This window comes from Hippocampus comes, unplaced genomic scaffold, assembly GCF_001891065.2.
Source record: "Hippocampus comes isolate QL1 unplaced genomic scaffold, H_comes_QL1_v1.1 scaffold12, whole genome shotgun sequence".
In the NCBI taxonomy this organism is placed as follows: Eukaryota; Metazoa; Chordata; class Actinopteri; order Syngnathiformes; family Syngnathidae; genus Hippocampus; species Hippocampus comes.
In genome coordinates, this window is record NW_017805478.1 from 1,067,908 (window position 1) to 1,091,271 (window position 23,364).

Below are 23,364 nucleotides of genomic sequence, written 5' to 3' on the forward strand. Positions count from 1 at the left end.
TGAAAAATACCAATGACCCAATTGATGAAGTGACTCCGCTCTCAACATTTTATAGTCAATGAGCAAAAAAATGCTCATTTTTACACTCATACCAATTGGTATGAGTGTAAAAAGAAGAATTTAACCCCTTGGGAGGTTGCACTGTATTTTTTTTTTTTTTACACCATATGCTAATGCTCACCAACAGACTTCAAAAATGCTTATACCGTGGTTCATTAGGACTCCCATTACGTATGCTGAGCTTGTATACCCGCATCATTAAGTACTGTATGGATCTGTAAAATACATCACACATGAAGGGATCCGGTGCGACCCCGAAACTTTCTGCTTTCCATTGCTCCATTGGGTGCTTCCCTCCCCATTCCTGTTCTTAAACGACCATTTTTTTTTTTTCTTGATGACTCAATGAGATTACTGTGGCATCGTAGCGGCCGCTGTAACGCTTTGAGCGTGCCCCCGCTAATGAAATGTGAGGTGGGCGGACGCTGGCAGCGCCGCGCATGTATGACACTTTAATGCAAAGCAGCAATACTGTACTTGCAGGAGGCGGGGAGACGGGGGTGATTTTTGGCAGGCTAAGATGTGGTTTGCTGTCTTCCTTTTCCTCGCACGGCAGCTGGGAGGGTCATTTGTGAAAGTCTGTGCTTATTAGTTTTCATTCTATACAGGGCTTGATGATGTGATATTTTAAATACTTAAATAAGCCGTTTGTGAGCCAGATGCATCCTGTTTTAGTCCCCAAAACAAACACATCAAGATTTTACCATTTGAGCTGCCACCATTCGCAAAGGGCCATAAGAGTGGAGGAAAATCGGAGTCAGGGAGGTGAAACTTGAGCTCACCACTTGATTCATGGCTCCAAGTGAAGTTTTGGTCAAGATTTCACCATTTGAGCTGCCGCCATTCGCAAAGGGCCATAAGAGTGGAGGAAAAATCGGAGTCAGGGAGGTGAAATTTTAACTCACCACTTGATTCATGGCTCCAAGTGAAGTTTTGGAGAAATTACAGAAGAGTTGCATGCCACCTTCATCTTATCATCATTATTTATTTCTTCATTGAATAACCGTCTTTGTGATTTGTCTCCAGCAATTGCACCGTTCCCGGTTGAAAAAAAATGATTAGGTCTCGGGGTGCATCACGTTGTGCAGATGGGGCGTCACGTAACAACAACAACATAAAAATATTGAAGCAGTTTGCTGCTTACATAATGTGACCACTGATACAGAATGCAAAAGACACCAAATTTACCCAGACAACAAAATTAACGGCTGCCAAACAAATAGTTTGCAGAGTGGCAGGATGATTCTCGAGGATTGATTTTATATTTCCAAAATTAAAAATTCAAACTAATAACGTTTACGGCTCTAGTTTTGTGGACTGGCAGACCTGCACTCGTCGTCAAAACGGACGCATCTTCATTTTTGTAGCAGGGCGAATGTAATTTACTGTGTGAGCGGATTTGTCGGACTGCGCTGCACCTTTCTGGGCTTTCTGGCAGAGGAAAGGCGTTTTCTAATACATGGCCCAGGGCCTCCTGAAAATTTCGTGGCAGAAGGGAGACTAGACAGCCCAGATAAAAGCAGGTCTAAGTCGTGGCGCAGACAGATTTGCGCTCTGGTGATATGTGTGGTTGTTGTCATCGTATTTTATTCATTAAGGTGACACAGTGTGCATCGAACCCCCTGAATCCTTGCAGAAATCAGAAATCTGCTTGCACTTGCTTATAAACGTACTTTGCATGCTTCAGTCTTTTGCGTGGACTCCAGCGTGCGCCTCTCCTGCCGCGGATTTCAACTGAATGAACGACATGATCTTTAATTGGTCAGGAAAACAAGGCGGCTGTGTTCACTCCCACAATGGCGCAAACACACCAGTCTATAAAAATAATATAAGAAAACTCCACCCAAAATGTGGTCAGACTGCACTTTGCGCTACTCTTGTCCTGAGCACAAAAGTAGGGCCCTTCATGGTATAGTCGCACGTTGTTACGAATAAGTCAAGTTTCCCTTGGAGTAGCCGTGGCTAACGTTGATTCGGTGCGTGTAGCACAGTGCACGTCTCGAACGCAATGAGAATAAATTCCGATCTTGCTCGCAAACAGCCCCTTCAATACGGATCGGAAAGGTATTCTTGCCACGCTAAACGTTTTGTTTTGTCATCGGCAGAATTCCCTACAAGGAGACAACCTTCAATTTAGTGAATTCCTCATTGCAATACACTCTTGACGTGTGTTTAATCACAAAGAAGCTTCCAAACAAGATGAACAAATTCAGCGGTTTTTTTTTTTCTTTTTTCCGTATGCTCTGGGAGAAGTAATACTGGCTCCACGTGTGATGCACAGGTGGGACCACCCTCCTTGAAAGCATGTGCGCATTCATTCAGGTAGTGGTTTGAAAAGCGCACTTGGCTCTCACACACACACACACACACACACACACACACACACACACACACACACACACACACACACACACACACACACACACACACACACACATTTGGGAGAAAGACTCCCTTGTTCTCACGTCACTGTGAGGCCGCCCCAGATTGAGATGACATGGCAAGTTTTTGAATGTCAGCGAGGGCATCTCCTGCAATTACACACACACACACACACACACACACACACACACACACACACACACACACACACACATACACACACACAAATCTGAACGCCAACAGCTGGCTGTTTGAGCCGACCCCACGCACGCACGTACACGCCACCTCGGAACCGAATCACCGTGGTGACGACTGATCCCTATCGCGCACGCACACACATAGCGAGGCCATATGGAACGGCGTTGGTGGCCGTGTGTGAGATCAATGACAACACCGGCGGCCAGCCCTGGAGACATGCCATTAACCTTGACAGACAGACAGACAGACAGACAGTCAGACGGAAGGAGACAGAAAGACAGGCCGGCTAGTAGAGGACAAGAGCGACAGAGTTTCTCCAAGCATTTGCTTTCACTGGAACTTTCTCGTGTCACACCATTTCTTGACTTATTTATTTTCTCTCCCGTGTCACGCAATGCGCCCTCTTCACATGGCGCTTTTATTGCATGGGTCATTTCCACTGTGGGAAAGAGAAATGGGCCCATGCGCAAGACAAGCCATGCATTTGCCCCCCACCCCCCCCCCTCTTCTGTTTGTTCCTGTCCGCCGTCGCTCCCACTGTCTGCTTCCTCTCTCCCTCCTTTTTTTAAATCCCGGGGAAAGTCCCGCCATCTTTCTCTTTCTCGACATGGAATGCACAATGTGGGAATTCTACACTGTGTAAGCGCGTGCATGTTTCCAATCACAATTTTGCAACCGAAAAGGCGTCATAAGACATCAAAAAGCACAAAGTTGCAAATAGTCCGTGCGTGTGTGTGTGTGCGTACTGTGTGTGTGTGTGTGTGTGTGTGTGTGTGTTTCTACTGCTGCTAAGCTTCATCAACGCAGCCCTTTCACTCTGCGCCGCAGCACAGTTCTCCAATTCGATGAACTTGATGATTTACTCGAGAGCCCAAAATGAAGGCTGACTAATTTGTTCCAAATGTGTCAGCGATTGGTGATTTATACTTCTGAGATTTGGGGTCTGACTCTCAGAAGTATCCGTGTTCTCTGGTACTCCATTCCAAAAACATCCATTTACTGTGGGTTAATGGAAGGCTAAATAAATGATTGGAAATGAATGGTCCCCAACGTGTGACTGGTCGATAGTCGATACAGCCTACAGAGTGAACCTCTGCAGTTGTGCATTTGCAAAGTTGCCTTTTGGCTCACTGATCGGCGGTTCTGCTCAGGCCAAAGCCATGTCCAATGTAAAAATGTTCTTTGGTGCCATTTGCTGGCATTTTGGAGCCAAGTCACGATGTTGATTTGAGGAGAGGAGCTTCGTTTGGTGAGGCCATGAAAGTGCTTTGCCACCATCTTGTGTATGGGTGGAATTGTTTTTTTTTTGTTGTTTTTTTTTTTTTTGTCAATGATCAGAAGCGACGCTTTGACTTTTGATGGCCTCGGCACAAAAAGTTTTGCAATATAGCGGCGCTCACGTGTCGAGGACAGCTGCTGTCGATTCAGAAAAAGATTTGTTCAACGCCTCACGATCGTCGAGCTCAAATCCCGCACTAATTGGCGCATCCTTGCGGTCCGTGTGAACAAATCTCCGAGGGCGAAGCCTGCACTTAATGTTTGCAGAGCAGCAGCGCCCCCGTCGTCTCCAGCACCCCCGCCGTGTCAAGCGTTAAGTATTTGGATTCTTTTTTTTTTTGTTTTCATCAGAGGGTTGGACAACCACGCCGAGATGTTCCTCTGACTTTTGCTCACTCTTGCCTGTGCTCGAGTGATTGATATTAAATCTGTTGTGTTTGATCAATAATTAAAGGTGCCGAGCCTCGTCTTCCCCAGACTAGACTGAGCGCTATGAATTATAGATTGTTATTCCTGCTGGTCTGATCAAAGAATAATAACAACAGCCCCGCGAAGCCGGATTGGCGTATCACCAGCTCTGATGCACTTAACTGACTGCGGAGCGCAACATTATTATTTCATCTTTCTAACACTGAGCCACGATGAGAGTCTTTGCCGACGAATCTCGCCTTCCAAAAGCGGGGAACGATGAGATCTAGAGTGAGAAAAGGACACGACGAAGCGGGAGATTCAATAAAAGCAAACTCGATGCCCGGATGGATTCGGACTGACATTCGCCGGCGTATGCAAAAGAACGATCCCTTTTAATCACACTCGGCCTCAACAAACCGCGTATTGTCACCGAGGCGCTTCTGTGCGCCGTCGCTGATCAAAGTCACCGCAACACACGGGAAGACAAATGAACACGCGCGTGAGCATGTGCACTTGACTGAGTGCCTTGATTGAACTGGTACGTGTGCCTCTAATCCTTCGCGTTTGCCGTTGAGGCTGGTGCCATCACATTCGAGCCCGCTGATTACTACTTGGCCATTCCACTTCCTGAGCCGTGTCGCTTACATAAAATCACAAACGGAAGACAGCTGTCAGCGACTGGTGCTACTCGTCACGTTAAAAAAAAAAAAAAAATTCTAAAAGTCGACAGAGCTACGAGCGAGTCACTCCAGTGACTTTAGCGAGTAAGCAAACGTCGCTCTGACGATGTCGATTCACGTAACGTCGTCGCGTCCGGGCGCTAAATCAATTAGCGCCCCCGACGGAAAGAGTCAAAACAGGAAAAGGCCAACGATCAACCTTGTCTTGTCACCCTTTGCCTTGGCTGCGAAGGCTTAGGTTGAGCTGCTTGAAAGCGTACAAGTGTGCGGTAAGAGTGTGTGAGTGTGTTCCCCTCACACCTGGCCACGTCTATCTTTGACAGGAGTGTCTGAATAAGGGTGGAAGTGGAGAACATTGTGTTGAGGACAAGAAGAAGCCCCTATACTCGACTGTTGAGAGAAAAACTGAGTTGTCTTCACAGGCCTGACTCATTCCTACAGGAATAAGTAATATTGGATGAGTAGAACCGATAACGGAACCTCAAAATAGATTTACTTATTTCTCCTGGCAGGTGAAGTGCTCGTGTACAGAATTTAAAACAGGCATTTAGCATTTCCTGAAAGTTTCTTGAGCTTGCTGCTAACAAACAATGCAAAATACCACAAACAGGCTAACAAATCGCATCGGCGTTGCTGCGTTACAGCCCAATAGATATTTCAGCACGAACCGCGAAGCAACACGCCGAAACAGACAACATGACAATCCTCACAGGCATGTTCTTGGTCATTTGTGAAAAAGGGCTCATATAACTGCAACGTACTAAGGCAATACTTCTTCATGTCTCTCTTTGGCTTTGTGATACAGCCGCTCGTGTACAGAATTCAAAACAGTCATTTAGCATTTCCTGAAAGTTTGTTGAGCTTGCTGCTAACAAACAATGCGAAATACCACAAACAGGCTAACAAATCGCATCGGAGTTTCTGCGTTACAGCCCAATAGATATTTCAGCACGAACCGCGAAGTAACACGCGGAAACAGACAACATGACAATCCTCACAGGCATGTTCTTGGTCATTTGTGAAAAAGGGCTCATATAACTGCAACGTACTAAGGCAATACTTCTTCATGTCTCTCTTTGGCTTTGTGATACAGCCTTCGGGTGGCCAAAGAGCATACGCCAGAAGGAGCATCACGATGTTCATTGAAGTACAGCAAAAAGTATGACCCCCAAAGAAAACGGATTAATTCTGTGTTGCAAGATGTCATTATTCGATGATTTTATGAGGTGCGGTATTACAATGATCTGGCCCATCTTTTTTTTTTTCCAGCTTTCAAAGAACCTTCCCCTTTTCTAACCTGTGTTTTTCGTTCATTACACACACACAAACACACACACACACACGCACACACGAGAAGCCCACTGAAATTTAATCTGAAGAGTGAAACAGCAAGTAGAAAGCCATTGGCTAATTCCCCCACATGTTGCGGCCCCCTTCTTATTGGCCGCCGCCTCCGCTGTTGCTTCGACTCCGACCCAGTAAACTCGCATATGAACCAAATCCCTGCGCTCTCATTGGCCGTCTCTGAGACACATGAATGGCGCTCTTGCTCCCACGGGACGATACAGTCATCCTCCTCTGAGAGGAGGAAGGAGGTGGGGGGGGGGGCGCGGGGGGGGGAGACCATTCATCACCTCCCTCTCTCTCTCTCTCTCTCTCTCTCTCCCCCCTCATGTATTTCTCTTCCTGTGTTTTGGCTGTTGGGATTCTGCCTTTGTCCCTGCAAAGGTTTTGAAAGCAGTCCAAGTCATGTGAACGTGCCCGGGGTCAGGCTGATTTACCTCCTCTCAGACTCCAGTGAAAGTTCACTCCATCAGATCCAGGCCGAAGCGATGTAATCCCTCGGGATGTCATCTATCCACGCTGGTCCCTTTTTAGGGCAGCGTTTTTAATGTTTTTGGGCTGGGAAGACTAATTATTCTTACTTGCCGCTCCCTGAGTCCACGCGCACAGCCGCACACGCACACATACTTGGGCTCAGACATGTGTCTGCTTGTTGCTCGGCGAGTAGGTTAAGTTGAGCAGCGAGGGGCCCACATGTTAGTCCAGCTCAATCATCGGGGTCCATACAGCGCCAGCAGACGGCGTCCATTTCATCAAGTCCACGTTGTCACTTCCTGTGGCAGCTGTTCCCTGTGTGCGCTGTTCCAGGACCCCGACCTTCTTTTCCCGTTTCACCTCGTGCAGTATGCAACGTCATCCTACTGTTTGTCATTCCAATGCAGCACTTAGCATGTAGCATTCAACCAAAATCGACAGGGGGGGGGGGTGTTGAGGGCTCTCTGTTGATGAGCGCTGTGATTTATTTTTAAGGATCATAACATATTATGGTCGAATCAGTACGTTTTATTCAATTCTTTTTCATGATTCATAAAAATAATAATCCTAATAATACTGTTGACAAATCGGTGAAAGCCCTCCCGACCACACGAGCTCCAGAAGAATTTGTAATCGCAAGTATTGAATAGGTCGAGCATTTGATTGTCTGCCCCCACCATTTTCAGAGCAGATCCAAGTAAAGTTTCTTTTTAGCACACTTCACATATATAATGATAATAATAATAATAATAATAGCTGTGTCTATTCCTTCAAAGGCGGACTGATTGCAAGGTAGCGACAAGGTTCCTATTCAGCCCGATTCTCACTCAAATCAGGTGTCAAAGGTGTAATATTCCCCCCCCCCCTTCCCCAAACTCCACTGCACAGAGTATAAACTGTCACCAGTGACAGTTGTCCACTTTCAACTGCCATCCTTTTATCGGAAGAACAACCTCAAAGTCTACTTGCATGTCCAAAATAGAAATCTACCTCTACGGAGGGGACAAAAGTTGGAAGCAGAAAAAGTTCGCGCGTGCTTTTGGCGCCCGCCGATGCCAGTTTAGCCTGTGATGGATGCGAGGGGTCAACAGACGCGACGTCACGCACACGTCGCAGGCGCCGATCAAAGCTCATTTGATCAGCGAATCCCATTAATGGCCACAAAGCTCGAAGGGACGCGTTCTCATACATACGTGCGCGCTCACACACACACACACACACACACACACACACACACACACACACACACACACACACACACACACACACACACACACACACACACACACACACACACACACACACACACACACACACACACACACACACAAAGCAAATCAGCCAGGTTCGCATGTTTGATCAGCCAGTATGTTTGTTTATATGAAGTGTCATTGTATCGAGGTGTCGGTAAACACGCTCAATTATTTTTTCCCCCCCCTCAACCGAGTGTTGTTGAGCCAGCTGACCAGTGGAGTGTGTAATGCTGCTCAATCAAACCCATACGCGCATCTGATGGCATCGCAGGCGCCTCCGTCGGAGCAAAATTCACCAAAGATTGTATGGTGTCATGTTTCACGTGTGAGCACCTGACATCCTGCTTCCCTTTTAAGCCATGCCCACACCGACTTAATTAGAGGTTAAGTGTCTGTTTCAAAGATTGATTGGTTTCCTGGAAAGGCCACTTGAAATCAGGGCTATGATCATTATTATGACTGTTATCGCTTTGGATGAGTCCGTCATCGAGCAATCAACCTCCCATCCTCTTGCGTTGATTCCCTTGGAAAGGTGCTTTAATCAGGGAGAGGAATTTGGGGACGTTCGGATCACGCAATAGGACCGCAATAGCCGGGATGCGAAAACGCCATCGGTGTCTTCGGCAAGACGTCACGTGCGAGTCTGCTTTAGGTCATCTGAAGTTTTACGCCAACTCATTCCTCTGTCGTCCGTTGAGGTCCGTGCGGGAAGTCCGTGATTGTGGCTAAAGCAAACACGTCAATCCCCATTAGTCCGCTATAGGATGCAATTGCCCTGCGGCCCAATCAGCCGCAAATGTCACTTTGATTTGACCTATAACGGCGGATCTCGTTGAACGAGTTAGCCTGATGAGGGAACGTGAAATGAATCCCCAAAGCTGCAGTCATCAGTCTCGCATATCGTGTGACGGCCGGATGACATCCAGGGTAAACAAAGTGCAGCAACTGCAGGAATCACGTCCGTGCCCGACGTTTTTTGCTTTGATTCCTTTGGCCAGCGAGACCAACTACGACTACTTTTAAGTTGAATGCTCGCGTTATTTCCTGTCCAAATCCTCCCTGGTTGCGGCTCTGGAACATCAAAGCGCCGAATGCCTCGTAAACATGACTCATTGTCAACAGGGAAAAGCGGCCACCGTGACTATTGTAAATTCCAGGAAATTAAACACTATTTTTTTCCCCCTTTCTTTGTGTCTAATCTAGTTTTCCAAGCTAAACAGGCAAATAAGAACATCATCGAGATATTGTCTACGCCTTGTTGTTTTTTTTTTTATTCTTTCAAAGCACCAATTCAAAGCAAAGCTCTACTGACACCCGGCGAGGGGGGTTAATCTCAAATAGGACTCAAGAAGATTAGGTTAGTTTATGAGAGATGAGCATCAACACTAATCCGAAGCTGACTCAGGTCGTTTTTTTTTTTTTCTTCTTCTAGACTTCAAGAAGGAAATTGGCTAATCTCTTCCTGGACACCCGAAAAAAAAAAATCTCTGTCTGGTTCAAGGTGTGCGCCATGTGTGTTTTTGTGGCTGCGGCAAACGCATGCAATTGTTGGAAGTGTGACCGCTGTTTTACCAGCAACCAGGCCGCCGCATGCGCTCGTGAAGTTCCTCCTTTTGTTGAAATGGAAGAAGGAAAGGCATACGCCGACGGTAATCATTGATTTACTGTGAGTGATTAATTCCGTGTCCCTTCCTGCCTGTTCTTTCCTCATCTTCGCCCACCCACCCCCCTCCACCGTTCCTGTTCTTTCCCTCCACCCCTCTCCAAAGCGTGCCTGAGCCTCAGCCACCCTCATTAACCTTCTCATCATGCTGACCCCAGCTGGACTAAAGCTCCCTCGCACTGCAGTAGACACAGTGGATATGAAAAGTCTACACCCCCCCTTTTTTTCAAAACCACATGTTAGGCGATTATTATCCATAGTGCCGTCGTGTAACCGGTGGCCTTGACGTCAATGTGCAGTTGTCGTTTGCCCACTTGAAAATATGGCCGCTTCCGAACCGAGCGTGCAGAACCGGTGCGTGACGGACAGTTTGTTTTGAATACAAACGACGGATCCCCATCGATCTGAGCATGGCGCACATCCGTAAAACAGCTGTTGTGACCACATCTCGTGGCCCGTGGAAACGGCAGCGTGCGTAGACGGTCGTAGCCGTAAAGGCAAAAGAAGCATGGAACGGCTGACGCGGCAAGGGGAAGAGTGTCCTCACGATGAATGTTCCATCCAGGTCGATTTGAACTTTCCTTGTCCTCGCTATTCTGTTTGATGTGCTGTGAGTGTGTACGTTATGAAAAGTCTACCCGGGGATTAAGCTCGTCTTTGCTCTGAAACAATACGAATGAAACCCCCGTGAGGGCAAAGGCGTCTAGACTTGAAGCGCTGAGCAAGACGAACCGTCTGGCAATGCTCAGTGGTCAAAAGTATTGGAACACATGCTCGTGCACCTTTGGCGATGAACTCGAGCAGAGATTGGAGCAGAGCTCGGTGCTTGCTCGGGGAAGTGCTCACCAATGTTTTTCTGAACAAATATGAGCACTCGTGAATTCTTGACTTACTTTTGTCCCCCTACGTTCAACTCTGCCTATAACATTATTTGACAGTCCACTTGTATACGTGTTATGTATGGAATTATCTGGATGCGAATTAATGCCTGCAATAAATGGCTTAAATTAGCTACCGGATACTTTTCGAGCGGTCGATAGGTTGGCCGCCTCTTTTGTGGATGGGTTTCGAGAACGTGGCGTATCTTGACGTGGCTGGCATGGCTCCTCGCGGGAAGGTGAAGTGGTATTGGCGCGTAGTATCCGCGCGTACAGACTCCTCGTGGTTAGCGACAGTAGTAAGGCGCAGACAAAATGTTGTTTTTCTCTCCTCCTCTCACCGCACGGTTATTTAAAGAGCTGTTTGGTCATTGTAATCGGCGCGCTGTCTCACTGTGCTTCACACATTGTCATGGTGATGAGGGGCAGAACGAGTGAATCATAGCAGCCCTTCGTCTTCCGCAAGGTGAGAACTCATTGAGCTAAAACGCTCAATGGGAGCCAGGAGCGAAAATCATTGTATCCCTTTCTAATATCCCTTTTCCACCCCAAAAACAAAAAACAAAAAACCTTGGTGCTTGGCGCCAGGGCCTGTGCTGTGCTTAGTTGGTACTTACCAAGTTCTTACGAAGTTTGGTTTTCCACCGGCAAAGAGCTACGTCATTGTAAAGCGTCCAAACGTCACTGTTTCCGTCGATGTTTACCCACGAGCGCATGCGCTATTAATAATAATAATAAAAATAATAATGCGCCGTTAGCATCTGCTACGCAACTTAGCAACGCTTCGATTATACTTGTATGCGCTACATAACAGTCAGGGCACGCAATCAGCAAACGCTTCAATCCTTCTTAATCATTGTAGATGATAACGAGGCCGGCCGGCTGCGAGTCGGAGAACGCATGCAATCTGGCCACATCCACCGTCGCTCTTCTAGTGGGACACAATTGTGCCCGAGTTCACCGCTCAACAGTTTGTGCAAAACTTGCGTGTGTCTGGGGAGTCGTTCCTCCACATCTGCGATCGTCATGATATCGCCGCCCCCCTGAAGTAGTTGGTGCCAGAGTCTGGCATCACCGAAATTCAGTCAATTACGGTGATGGAAAAAGAAAGAACTGGTGCTAGACTGACACTCGCACAAGCGTGCTGGGAAAGGCCCATACGTGACCACATCTGAACACCATTTGATGTTCCTTCCTTCTTTATCCATCAAAGATCCTTGATGATGGAAAAAGGGGGCCAAATATCAGTGTCACAAGGTATGTAATATAGATAAACATGTAAATGAACCCATAATGTATTCAGATTGCCTCTTTGTCTTTGTGTTTGGAGCTCCTATAGGTGATTCTCGCCGCGGGCATAACAATCATTCAATGTGTTAATGGGTCACACACTGAGCTCGTTAACTATGCACAGCCCTCATTAGCATACAAATTCAATTAACTTTCACTGCAAAGACAAAAAAAAAAAACAGCGAAAACAAAATCTTTTGTTTGACACAAGACTCTCGTGGTCATTTAAAGTGATCACGTGACCATGTTTGCCCTGATCAATACGCCATGGCACTTTGCAGGCGCTCGTCGAATGGGACCGTTTTGCTGTCACATATCACGAACGACAGGGTCGGGTAATTGTCTCGTGCCACGAGAGGGCACGACTGCCGGTTTTCACCCGACCGGCGGCCGAAATAAAAGCAACGGGCCGCTGTTTTGATTGAAAGCCAATTTTCCAAGTGGCGCAGAGTCCGACTGTTCACTCGAGGCGCGCTCAGCTGCACTCCCCTTCATCTGCCATCATGTATTCTGTGGGCAGCGCTCTTATCAAGGGAATTGGTAATTAGTGGCATGCATTGTGTCAGAGGACAGAACGCTGAATACCAATGCCATTAAAGGGCTGATGAGATAAGAGGGGTGTGTGTGTGGGTGTGTGTGTGTGCGCGTGCGTGCGTGCGTGCTCCAGGGGGATGGCGGGGCTCTGCGGTCGAGCCAAAGCACGACTTCAATTTACATGTTTGCATATTTGACAATTAACCAAATTGATTTCCGTCGCGCGCGTTTGCCGAGTCGAACGCGTCGAACGCCGAGCTTTCTGCAGGATGTTCAATACCAAACCTATCAAACCTGTCCCATAATGGCGCCGTCTCATTTGCATCGCATTAATTAGACATTCTTATTAAAGGCCTAATTAGCATATATAGCATTGTGTGTTTTATCGGGCTGAAAGCAATCGCTTTCCTTTCACTTGCTCTCGCGATCGAAGCAGATCGCAGTTTATGATAGTTTTAATCAGTTTGGGTGTCTGTTGGTGAAATAGTCCAAAAATAAACATGAGGTAGTTTGACGCATGGCCCAAAAAAAAAGGTTCTTTGAGGCTGTCGTCGAAACTGGGCCTCTTTGTTGGATTTTGAATTTAGTTTCTGGAATGCTGCCGAGCCAAATTTACATCACATGTGAATGCCGCTTGATTGGACACATCTCCAATGTAATCTGAAATTGAAATATGGTTGCAAAATGCCTTTATTTATTTTGCCCAGTCCAACAAGCTGTGAATTCCCGACCAAAAACAGACGGAACAACCTTAGAATCTTCTCATTATTTATAAATAATACAAACCCAGGTTGCTTTTTTTGAAAAATGGATTTGACAGAATAAATGAACAAGGTTGTTTCAATGCCAAAGCCTCTGTGAGGGCAAAGAAAAAAAAACAAACAACATTCATTGTCTTTATGACAGCGCTATCAACATTCTACTCTTGAGTAAAAGTTGACGCGTTCCTGATCGTACGGCTTCTCAGCGCGTGCCCCGCTGGAGCCAAAGCCTCCGCAGCAAAGGGGCCGAACGGCAGAGACCGGAGGGGATTGAGCTCGGGGGGGAAAAAGTGGAATCTAAATAAAGACGGACGGAGAACGAGGTGGGAGGGATGGGAACGGAAAGAAGGATGAGGTCAATTTGATGGGCGAGGCCTGCGCCGACTGGCTAAACTGGTTCAACCTCTTGATTCCAAGCCACCTTTTTTCAGAAGTGGTGAAAGAGGATGAGGAAATGAAATCAGGAAGAGCCGGGGGGTCAACGGTTAAGCAGATGGTTTGTTTTTGTCGCCAGAGGGCAAGACGCAACCTGCTTTATTGAAGCTGAAAGGTTGCGTCCTCCAACGCGGCGCAGGAGGAGGGGCGATTGCTGTTGAACTTCACCCTTGGCCCCTCCCACGGTGGCGCCGCGAGGCCTGAGCCGAGATTGGAACCGGGACCGCTCCACTGTTCCCACCTCGCTGCCCTCATGTAGCGTCCTTGTTGAAGTTCCAGGACGCGGCTCTTGGATTGCGCAGAGTGATGTCACTTTTTTGGAGAGAACACCGCAGTCCCACAGTCAATAGTCGCTCGTATTTCCGATGAGGCTAATCTCGGTGTTTGTTCATCGGCTCCTTTGAGGAAAGCCTGTTTTCCCGTTCGGTCTCTCATGTAATAAATGGCTTTTAGCGGCTCCTTCAGATGCATCAGGACTGTGCTTTTCTCCATTTCCTTTGAATCTCATTAATTTCCATCTTTAATGAGCTGGGCTCATTAAATGCCATGTGCCCAGCAATGTATGCAGGAATAATTGGAGGCAGTTTTATAGGCGCCATGCTCTTGTGGGCCTTGTGACAGGATAATATCGAGGCCTTGTTGATTAGTCAACTTTAATAGACATGACGCTTGATTTGTTTGTCCATCAAATTGCGTGTACGGACGGATGTCGGCTGTACCCTCGGGCTCTCGAGAAAGTGTGATGTGGGTCTGGACGTGTGCTCTGTGTGTGTGTGTGTGCGTGTGCATGTGTGCGTGCGTGAGACAATCTAGCCATCAGCTCCTAACCATGTTAAAGAGCGAAATTAGCCATCAGCTCCAGTAAAAGCATGGCTGACAACCTGTAATCACAATCATGAGAGAAAGCAAATCATTGCATGACGCACACACACACACACACATCAGCTGGTGGTACACAACAGCTCCTCAAATAGAAATAATTATTTGGATCCTACGCCATTTGCTAATCTTGATGGTGCTAACTAGAATCAAAGTTAATAATGTAGCTATAAAATCATTCAAAAGATACATTGTCTTTCTTGTAAGGCTACCGGTTGCACAGGTTTTAGTGCGGGTATAAATGTTGATTGAAGTCGTACAAACACTGCACTGTTGGTGTGAAAACTGTCGTGCAACACCCCAGTGTTTTGTAATCACTATATTAGAAGCATTCGCCTCCATTTTCTTTCAGATGAAAGTGAAATTTTGTCTTCAGATACTTGTTGGGATGCAAATTCGTTCGCATTAGCATCAGCTTCTTACTGTCGTTGCGGCCTCTATTTTCTATTTTCTTTCAGATCAAAGCGAGATTTTGACATTTTACCAAGCAAATGTGTTAGCATTCCCATAAATGTTAACTTCTAAGTCTTTTTGTCATCGGGTTCTTGTGACGAAGCAAATCCGTTCGTATCAGCAGGAGCGTTAACTTCTGTCTTTGTTGCCTCCATTTTCTTTCAGATCAAAGCTACGTTTTGTCATAAGATACTTGTGACGCCGCAAATTTGTTCGCATTCGCACGAGTGTTAGCTTCTAACCGTGTCTTTGTAGCATCCATAGTTTTATCGGATATGTGTGTACATATAAAATTTAGAGTCATTGACTTGATTTGAAAATGTTAAACAACATTTATGCTGCATATTAGTCCAATATGCTTTCACTCACTCCATTTCAGTCAGCCCAACAACAGCACTTTCAAATACATCTCCCCTTCTTCAAAACGCTCAGCGTGTTCGGTTAAGTGTTGAGCTCTGCTTCAGCCGTTCTCCAATCTATATTTACAGCTTCCATAGGCGCCGTCTCCGCATTTGAAAAGAACTTGGTGAGTTTTAATTGTGCGCCGCAGCGAGACACACGCGCGACTAACTGTGACATTTACAATTAGCTGTTGTCAGCAGTCAAAGGCGCTGGTGCAATTTACAGGGTGCACATTAGTGTCCTGAGTAGAAGCGACAACAATTTGATATGTTGTCAGAAAAGTGGCACGATGGTGAATTGTGTTTGACCTCGCTTAAGAAGGCTCGCTCTCTTGTCGGCGAAAAGCCTTCATTCAAAACAGAAATGTGTTTTCTTTTTAATGAAAAGGTTGCCATGCGGAGAGGACAAAGTAGGCTTCTCTGATGTCTCTTTTTTTTAAAAAAAACATTACCACTCTTTAGCTGCCTTTGACATTGGCAACCCGGGCCGTTTTTCTTTTTTTTTCACTGCTTTTTCCTGGCTGTAAAGTACCGATGGAAAATGTGCAAGGTATTATCAATGTCAACATCTCTCCTAATTTCCCGATGCATTTTAGGCCCAATTGTCAGGGCACTCAAAATGGAATATCCTGAGCAATTGTGGGAAGGGGAGGGCGGGGGAGGGTGTGAAGAATGATTTTTCTCTCTATTTTCAATGGCAAATCCTTACGTTTGATCAGTGCCAGTGATAGTTTACGACTCGGGAGGTTGAACGCGGGCGGCGGGAATGGGGTAGGTCGATTTTTGGGAGTGTCTGGAAGGGGCTGCGGTCGCTTTGGTCTCCATGCTGTGCTTTGTGCACATTTGGCTGGCAGACAAAATGTGTTGCGCATGAGTCCTCTCAGATGTGGCCCAGTGATGGTGAGTAAGCAGACCTCCGATTGGCCCGTGTGTGCGCGGGCGCGTGCGAGTGGTACGAGCCCTGCCTGACACATGGCCTTGAGGCGAACAGGGACTCGGGGATCGAAATTACGCAGCGTTTTACCAGACGGACTTTTCCCTAAAGTCTAATTACAGGCTAAGATGTGGTTCCTGTGAGTTACATAACCCCTCGGAAAACCTCCAGGTTGAGAGCCGCTATGTTCAGCATGACATGCCGCTAATACAGAACGAGAACCTCAAATGCACTTTGATAGCTTTGAAAACAAATACGTAAAAAGCGACTTCAAAGCCTGCATAAGATTTGGATGGGACGCTAGCTTGCAATAAAGAGGACGGCGCCACCCCCTGTCCGGGCGATCTCCGCCGTCAGGGTCAAAATAGATTTGCCGCTGTAATATTGAGACGTAAAATCAACAGTCGAGCTTAACTTTGAGCAAACGAGACATGAAAAGTGGAGAGGACCTTTTCCTGCGCCACTAGTGTTCGCCTCCTAACACTCCCTTGTTGAGACTGGTGCTTCTTTTCAAATAACTGTCGCAAAGAAAGCACCAAACAGAAAAAAAAAAAAGTCAAAGGAAAATAAAAACAAGAGATTTGGCATGACATGCTGATGTGTGCATGTAGTTGGCATTTTTTTTTTTTTTTGTGAGTAATGAGTTCTGAGTGAAGAAGTGACATTTCTACAATTTATTTATTTTATTTTATTTCATTTTTATTTTGTATGTCTGGGTCAGTGTCGACTCTCAAACTTGTCGTGATGTCGACGAAAGAGGTGTAAATCTTGGCGCTTGATCGCAATTAGTGATGATTAATGAATGTCTACGATTGGACAGATGCGATAAAATGTTGACTTGGCGCTTTTTCGTGGAGCTTTGAGTGATCCAAGCACCTCCGAGGGGGTCTAATCCTCATAATCAGCACACCGTGCCGGCCAGTATAGCAGCGCGGTGAGCGCGAGGCCTCTCCGTGGGTGGTTTCGCGTCCGCATGCGTGCGTAAGAAGTGGGATTTAATAAGCCTTCATCATTTTTGCACCTCTCAGTCTCTCGCCCCTTTCATTTCCCTTCTTCCTCTGCTTTTTCCTGCCTCGTCTTAAACTCCCACGGAACTCCCAACCTGCTCGCACTCAGAGGAAGTCCTTCCTGGGATTAAAACACACACACGCGCGGATTGGCTCAGACGCAAACTTCCTCATCAGATTCGCCCCCCCCCCCTCCCCCCCTCTCTCATTCGTCCTCCCACAGACATCGTGTTTGTCTCTCTCGGAAACCCAAGACGGCGAGGAAGTGAGTAAACAGTGGTGGAAAGTACAGCAAGCACAGAAGTGCAAATGAACTTGTAAAAAAAACAAAATATATATGACAGTAGGCTTGACTTTTTTTTTTTCTCTTCTTGCTCTTGTGGACCAAATTCAGTGACAGTATGAACCAATCGCACCATTGCTACCTTTTCAAGCCTGGAATGAGAGAAACCTTGTTTTTAATCCGTAATCGCTTTCCATTATCTCCCATTGCAGCCGGACGGCCTCAGCTCGCCTCATCCGTAGAGCGCTCCATCCAATCCATTTTACTCATCTGTCAATCTCCATCATTTCGATCCGGGTTTGTCTCTTTTTTGCCCCGCCGCTCCGTCTCCCTTCCTTCCAGCCGTGGCTAATCCATTACATCTCTTAATGACTGTTGTTGCGCTCGGTAAAGGAGAGCGTGGGCCGGATTGGCAGCCTCGGCGCCGTACGTGTCAGGCGCCTCACCTCGGCTGCGACTCTCAAGCCTTTTCAGTCACGCTTTGGAATCTATATGTTCGCGCAGAAAAAAAATCAAGGATTATTGGATGAGTAGAACAGGTTTGCTGTTGGTGCTTTTCGACTCGAAAACATCTTTTGATTCATTGCTCGTCTCCCGATGAAACTCCGGATAGGACTGCGGGATGACATTGGATGTGTTGCCACACAGGTATCACATATAAACATGGACGGAGGTCCTTGGTTTACGACTCCCCACTGATTTTCTTGACACTGTACACAGAAAAAAAAATCAAGGAATATTGGATGAGTAGAACAGGTTTGCTGTTGCTGCTTTTCGACTCGAAAACATCTTTTGATTCATTGCTCGTCTCCCGATGAAACTCCGGATAGGACTGCGGGATGACATTGGATGTGTTGCCACACAGGTATCACATATAAACATGGACGGAGGTCCTTGGTTTACGACTCCCCACTGATTTTCTTGACACTGTCTGCCTAAAAGAGTCCAATTGCAATGACTGCAATTCCGATTCCAGAGGAGCTGATTTGCCATGCGAGAGCCAATGTAACTGAGGTCAAAAGGTCACTTTCAGTCTCCCTTGAAATTTTCATTCGAGGTCAACGGAACAGTCTCCCAAAGTCACTTACTGAGCGGTCGCTCAGCCTCTCACAAGGTTTCCCCCGTTTATCCCGTTTACATCCGGTCTCACATTCCGTTTTCCTTCGAAGTCCGACGCACGCGGGAACAAGCGCGTGACCAAAATGAAACATTGCAATGGAATCGATTGTCTTATTTGCCGTACACGAGTTCACCGCGCTGCCAGCAAAAGCACATTAAATTTGCAATCACGGAAATGCCGCACATTTGAATTGCATGTATTCAGGCGAATAGCGTAACAGTCTCCCAAAGTCACTTACTGAGTGGTCGCTCAGCCCTTCGCAAGGTTTCCCCCCGTTTATCCCGTTTACATACGGTCTCACATTCAGTTTTCCTTCGAAGTCCGACGCACGCGGGAACAAGCGCGTGACCAAAATGAAACATTGCAATGGAATCGATTGTCTTATTTGCCGTACACGAGTTCACCGCGCTGCCAGCAATAGCACATTAAATTCGCAATCACCGAAATGTCGCACATTTGAATTGCATGTATTCAGGCGAATAGCGTGTACACGTGTGACTCGGTCTTACAGCTTCGATTATTGCACGCACGCAGCCTGCGGTCTGGAAATAGTCATGCATACATCTCGCGGTGTCACTTTTGAAAGGGTCACTCTGAGGCAAATTAGTAGTTACAGGCGCCGGGCTGGAACCCCCGCTGTGCCAGGCGGCCCCTCTGATTTAGGATTATGAGCACTCCGTCCACATGACAACTCTCTCCATTCATATGCTTTATGGAATCATCACTGTCGCCACCCGGCAAATGAGCGCGGTAATATTTAGGACGAATGGCCGTGCGGAACAATGCTTTTGAATATTTTATCACCCGAGCCGTATAAAAGCAGGGAAGGGGTGTTGCCGCTTCGTACCTCACAGGGAGGCGCCGGGATTCGTCGTCGTCGGAGCGGACGCGCCGGCTTGTTTATATTGCCAGGCGCAGTTTCCTCCACGCGTTGACTGCCAGGGAGGCTGCGGAGCTGGCCGGCTGTGGCCTCTGCTGACCGGCTTTTTGCACAGCGGCTGTGAGGGCACAGATAAGCGGCGGCACATACGCGCGGCGCGAACGTGCGCGCGCCGCTGACGTATGATGGCGAAGCTGCGTGTGCATGTTTGTGTGTGTGATGTTTTTGCAAGATTTATTTCCAAGAGCCTGGGGGGCATCTGGGTGAGGTTCCAACAGGATCTAAGAGGCCAAAAGTTCACAGAAAGACGGAGCCGGGGAACGCGTGGCAGCTCGCGTGTGCATGAAAGCAAAAAGACGTGACAGACTTGTGGGATGATGGTAAAAATATCCTCAGCCCAAGCACTGAACATCCTCCCAGGCAGCGCACCGGTTGGCTGGTTTATGTTATATAAATATAACATGAATGTTCGTTCGTATGCGGCCGACGCAGAAAAAGTGCCACCGTGTGCCAGCTTTGGGTACGTCTGCACTGTCTGGTGAGATTCAATCAGAGGTGGCAAAGAGACTCGCGCTCACTACCTGAAGTCGAGGACTGTAAACGTAGTACCGACTCAATTCCAGTTGGGCATGCGTCTTCCGCCACAACAAGTATTTATTATTTACAGCACCGAAAGGCACAATAACCCACGAGTACAAGCCAATGCTGGATTCGAGTCAAGGGAAGCTTTTATAAGCTGAAAAGAAAAAAAGAAAATCTGCTGTTGGAAGCGGGAAGTTTGCAATCCAACTGGAATTGGTTCCCTGCCATCAACATGATGAAGGAACAGCTGTTTTGGTCAAATAAATTTCTCCCCAAAAATGCCACATATACTCCGGAGCAATTTATAGTCTGGGAAATTCAGTAACATCGAATGAAACGGATCAAAACATTGTTGCCCCCTTTTTTTTTTGTTTTGTTTTTACTTCGCTACAATGGACATTGTGATGGTCTTCTGCTTTTTGCGCTGAAAAGTTCCGGGAGAACCGCCATCATTCCCTCTGTCTTGAATGCTTGCTATGCTAATCGTAACTACCGGAAGTATGTTGTGACTTGAACTATTTAATGGAGACCGGAAAGATCGAGACACGGCTGCCGGATGCGGAAGAAGGTGTGAAGTGTCGCTGCTCTTGTACAATTTTGGCCGCCCTCACCCAGGGAGGCGGCTCCGCCTAGCCCGTGTGACAATGTGTGCCACAGAATGACCAATCGATAAGAAAGCCAAGCAAGAGAGATGCCGCGGCGAGACAGCGACCGAGCTCAAGTCACCTCATTCGCCGTGCCAAAGAGGCCTCATCGAACAGTGCCTTCCTTGGCCACCGGGTGGATTTGCATCTTGGTACTCCGACAACAAAAAAAGTTTTCAATTCACTTTCTGCCGTCATGACTTGATTGTAAAGGCACAATTTGGATGCAGTTCTTGCATTGCACCCGTTATTAATTCATTGTGTGTCTGTGTGTGTGTGTGTGTGTGTGTGTGTGTGTGTGTGTGTGTCTCTCTTTCTCACTGCACCGCCTCGCCTTCGTGGCCTGCGAGGCCGAGGCCCGCTAACCTGCGAGGCGTCTCCAGGTAATGGCCTGCGGAACGAGCGGGCCACGCTCGCTGCAGCTTATTTATGGAGCCGCTGTGGTCTTGCTCTTGGCCTCGACACCTATAAATACAACGTGGAAACGTTAGCCTGCTAAAGCAAACAATTATGTGAGCCCGGGAGGACGGCGAGAATATCATTTGCAGATTCAGCACCACGGCTCCTTATAAAAAGGCCCCGCTTCTATGTTTAGACGGAGAACAGAAAAGTTGGTGATCTGGTGATGGCTTCAAGATGGAATTAGATGTTATTAGTTGATACTTTTTCGACCTCAACTACAGTATATATCTTCTGTTCCGCCTCGTGATGTGAGTGCAGAAAGGCGACGGCGGTTTTGTACGTTCACCCGCGTATCAAGGCGGTTTGAATTTTCCCTTTCACTCGCGCAATACGGCCAACGCACGTCGGATTGTTCTTTCAAATCCGTCGCAACTGGCAGATGTGGCCCTCGTTCGTATGATTCATGCTGTGCATTTGATTTACAATCTCTTCCTTGCTTCGGGGCCCAGCACACATCATAATAGTCAGGTTGTTGTTGGCCAACCGGAGGTGTCGGTGAAATAGGTGTCGGATGGTGAGTTCCATACGCAAAAATTGGACGGGTTTCAGCAGGACAGGCAGCGCGCGGCTCACGCACGCTGATGCGAGCGGCTCGCCTGGATCCGCATCACGGCTATACAAGGGGCTCTTGTGAGCGTCCGCTTTTAGCCGGGCGCAGCGAAAGCAAACAGCGGACAGGGCGGGACTGGACACGAGCCCAGGCCCGGAGATGGGGAACGTGGTTCAACTGATAAAACTGCGTTGGAGGCGGCGGGCTGGCGCATCGCAGGACCCGCTGAAAAAGAAATAGAGGAAAAAATGATGAGTAAAGGAGGACATTGAGTGAGGGTTTGTTTGGGGGGGGTTTTTTGGGCACAACTCAATACTGCGAGGCCTTTTGGAGAATGCACATGTTGGAGTGAGCTGCCCACAGTATGAGGAGTGACTGTTTTGGTACAATTAGTTCTACGCAGAAATCCACGTGACTGGCAATGTTTTCACCCATTCAACAGAAAAACAGAGGCAGAAAGCCATTTATACTTCCCGAACTCTTTTTTTACATGATCTGCAAATACACAGACCCTTAGGAGTCAGGTTGGAGGAATCACACAGGAAATGACGCTGAACTGATAGCCGTGGCTGAACGACGAAAGATTTTTTTCGGGATCGGTTCTGACGTCTCTGATCCTTTTTCAGCACACGAGCGGGGCCATCAATTTGTTTTTTTTTGTTCCAAAGTCGTCACGGTGGAAGCCGCTGATGCAATTTTTTTTTCCACTTTTACGTTTTTTTTTTTTTTTTCTCAGTTGATGCTGATCGCACACGGAAGGTTATCAAGTTCGGCTGTTTCGTGTTGATTAAACTGTCAAAAAAAAGTTTTTTTAATGAACTGATAGTGTTTTGGATGTGACGTGCATGTCACACTTCAGGTTTAAACAGACTGCAGGGAAGGCTGGAATCGTAAATTCCCGTGGCACTGGTGTAAGCTCCTCATGGATGTTATAATTCGGAGTAATCGGCTCTCTCTGAACGACTTCGCGATTCTAAAAGAGGGGAAATCGTCCATGCGGTCTCAAATCGGCGTCGGTATTGGCACCTTGCTGGATTAGTCATATCAAGCACGTTTCAGTGGAAGCCAGTCATATACATGAGCAAACATGAATGATAAGCTTCCAAATGAATTAGTCGGACTGATGTGCTGCATTTTCTTCACTCATTGACTTCTGTCCCGCGCGCACTTTCTCGGGCGCCGGCTGTTCCAACGCGAGGATGAGCGAGCGAGCCGCTGAAAATAACACCGGCGAAGAACATCCCAAAAATATCAATGCTGGCCTTGAGAAGCCATAAAGGTCAAACTCTAGCGGCGCTTGCTGCTGTAAAATCAAACGTGCTGCTCTGCACATGCTGCGCGCGAGGGGAAAAGGAAGAAGAAGAGGAGGAGGAGGGATCGGAAGGTGTGATGTTGCAGCGCGGTGCCAGGGGAACCCAAAGGCTTGGCAGTCAGGTGTGAGGGTGCGCGCGCATCCCCAGTTTCTTTTTAGCAAAAAGAGGATGCGAAGTCGGGGGAGGGGGGGGGGGGGGAATGAATGAATGGGAAT

At 47.3% G+C, this 23,364-nt stretch overlaps 2 long non-coding RNA genes across 2 annotated transcripts in view; one reads left to right on the forward strand and one right to left on the reverse strand.

The window, feature by feature from the left end:
- The window catches only part of LOC109519197 (uncharacterized), a 240,978-nt gene that overhangs the window by 153,751 nt on the left and 63,863 nt on the right, over positions 1 to 23,364 (forward strand). The gene's annotated exons all lie outside the window — the stretch shown is intronic.
- LOC109519198 (uncharacterized) lies at positions 17,687 to 19,715 on the reverse strand. The gene is made up of 2 exons (XR_002168899.1): positions 19,566 to 19,715; positions 17,687 to 18,086 (listed from the first exon to the last, which is right to left on the reverse strand). It is a non-coding gene; the product is annotated as an uncharacterized LOC109519198 (long non-coding RNA).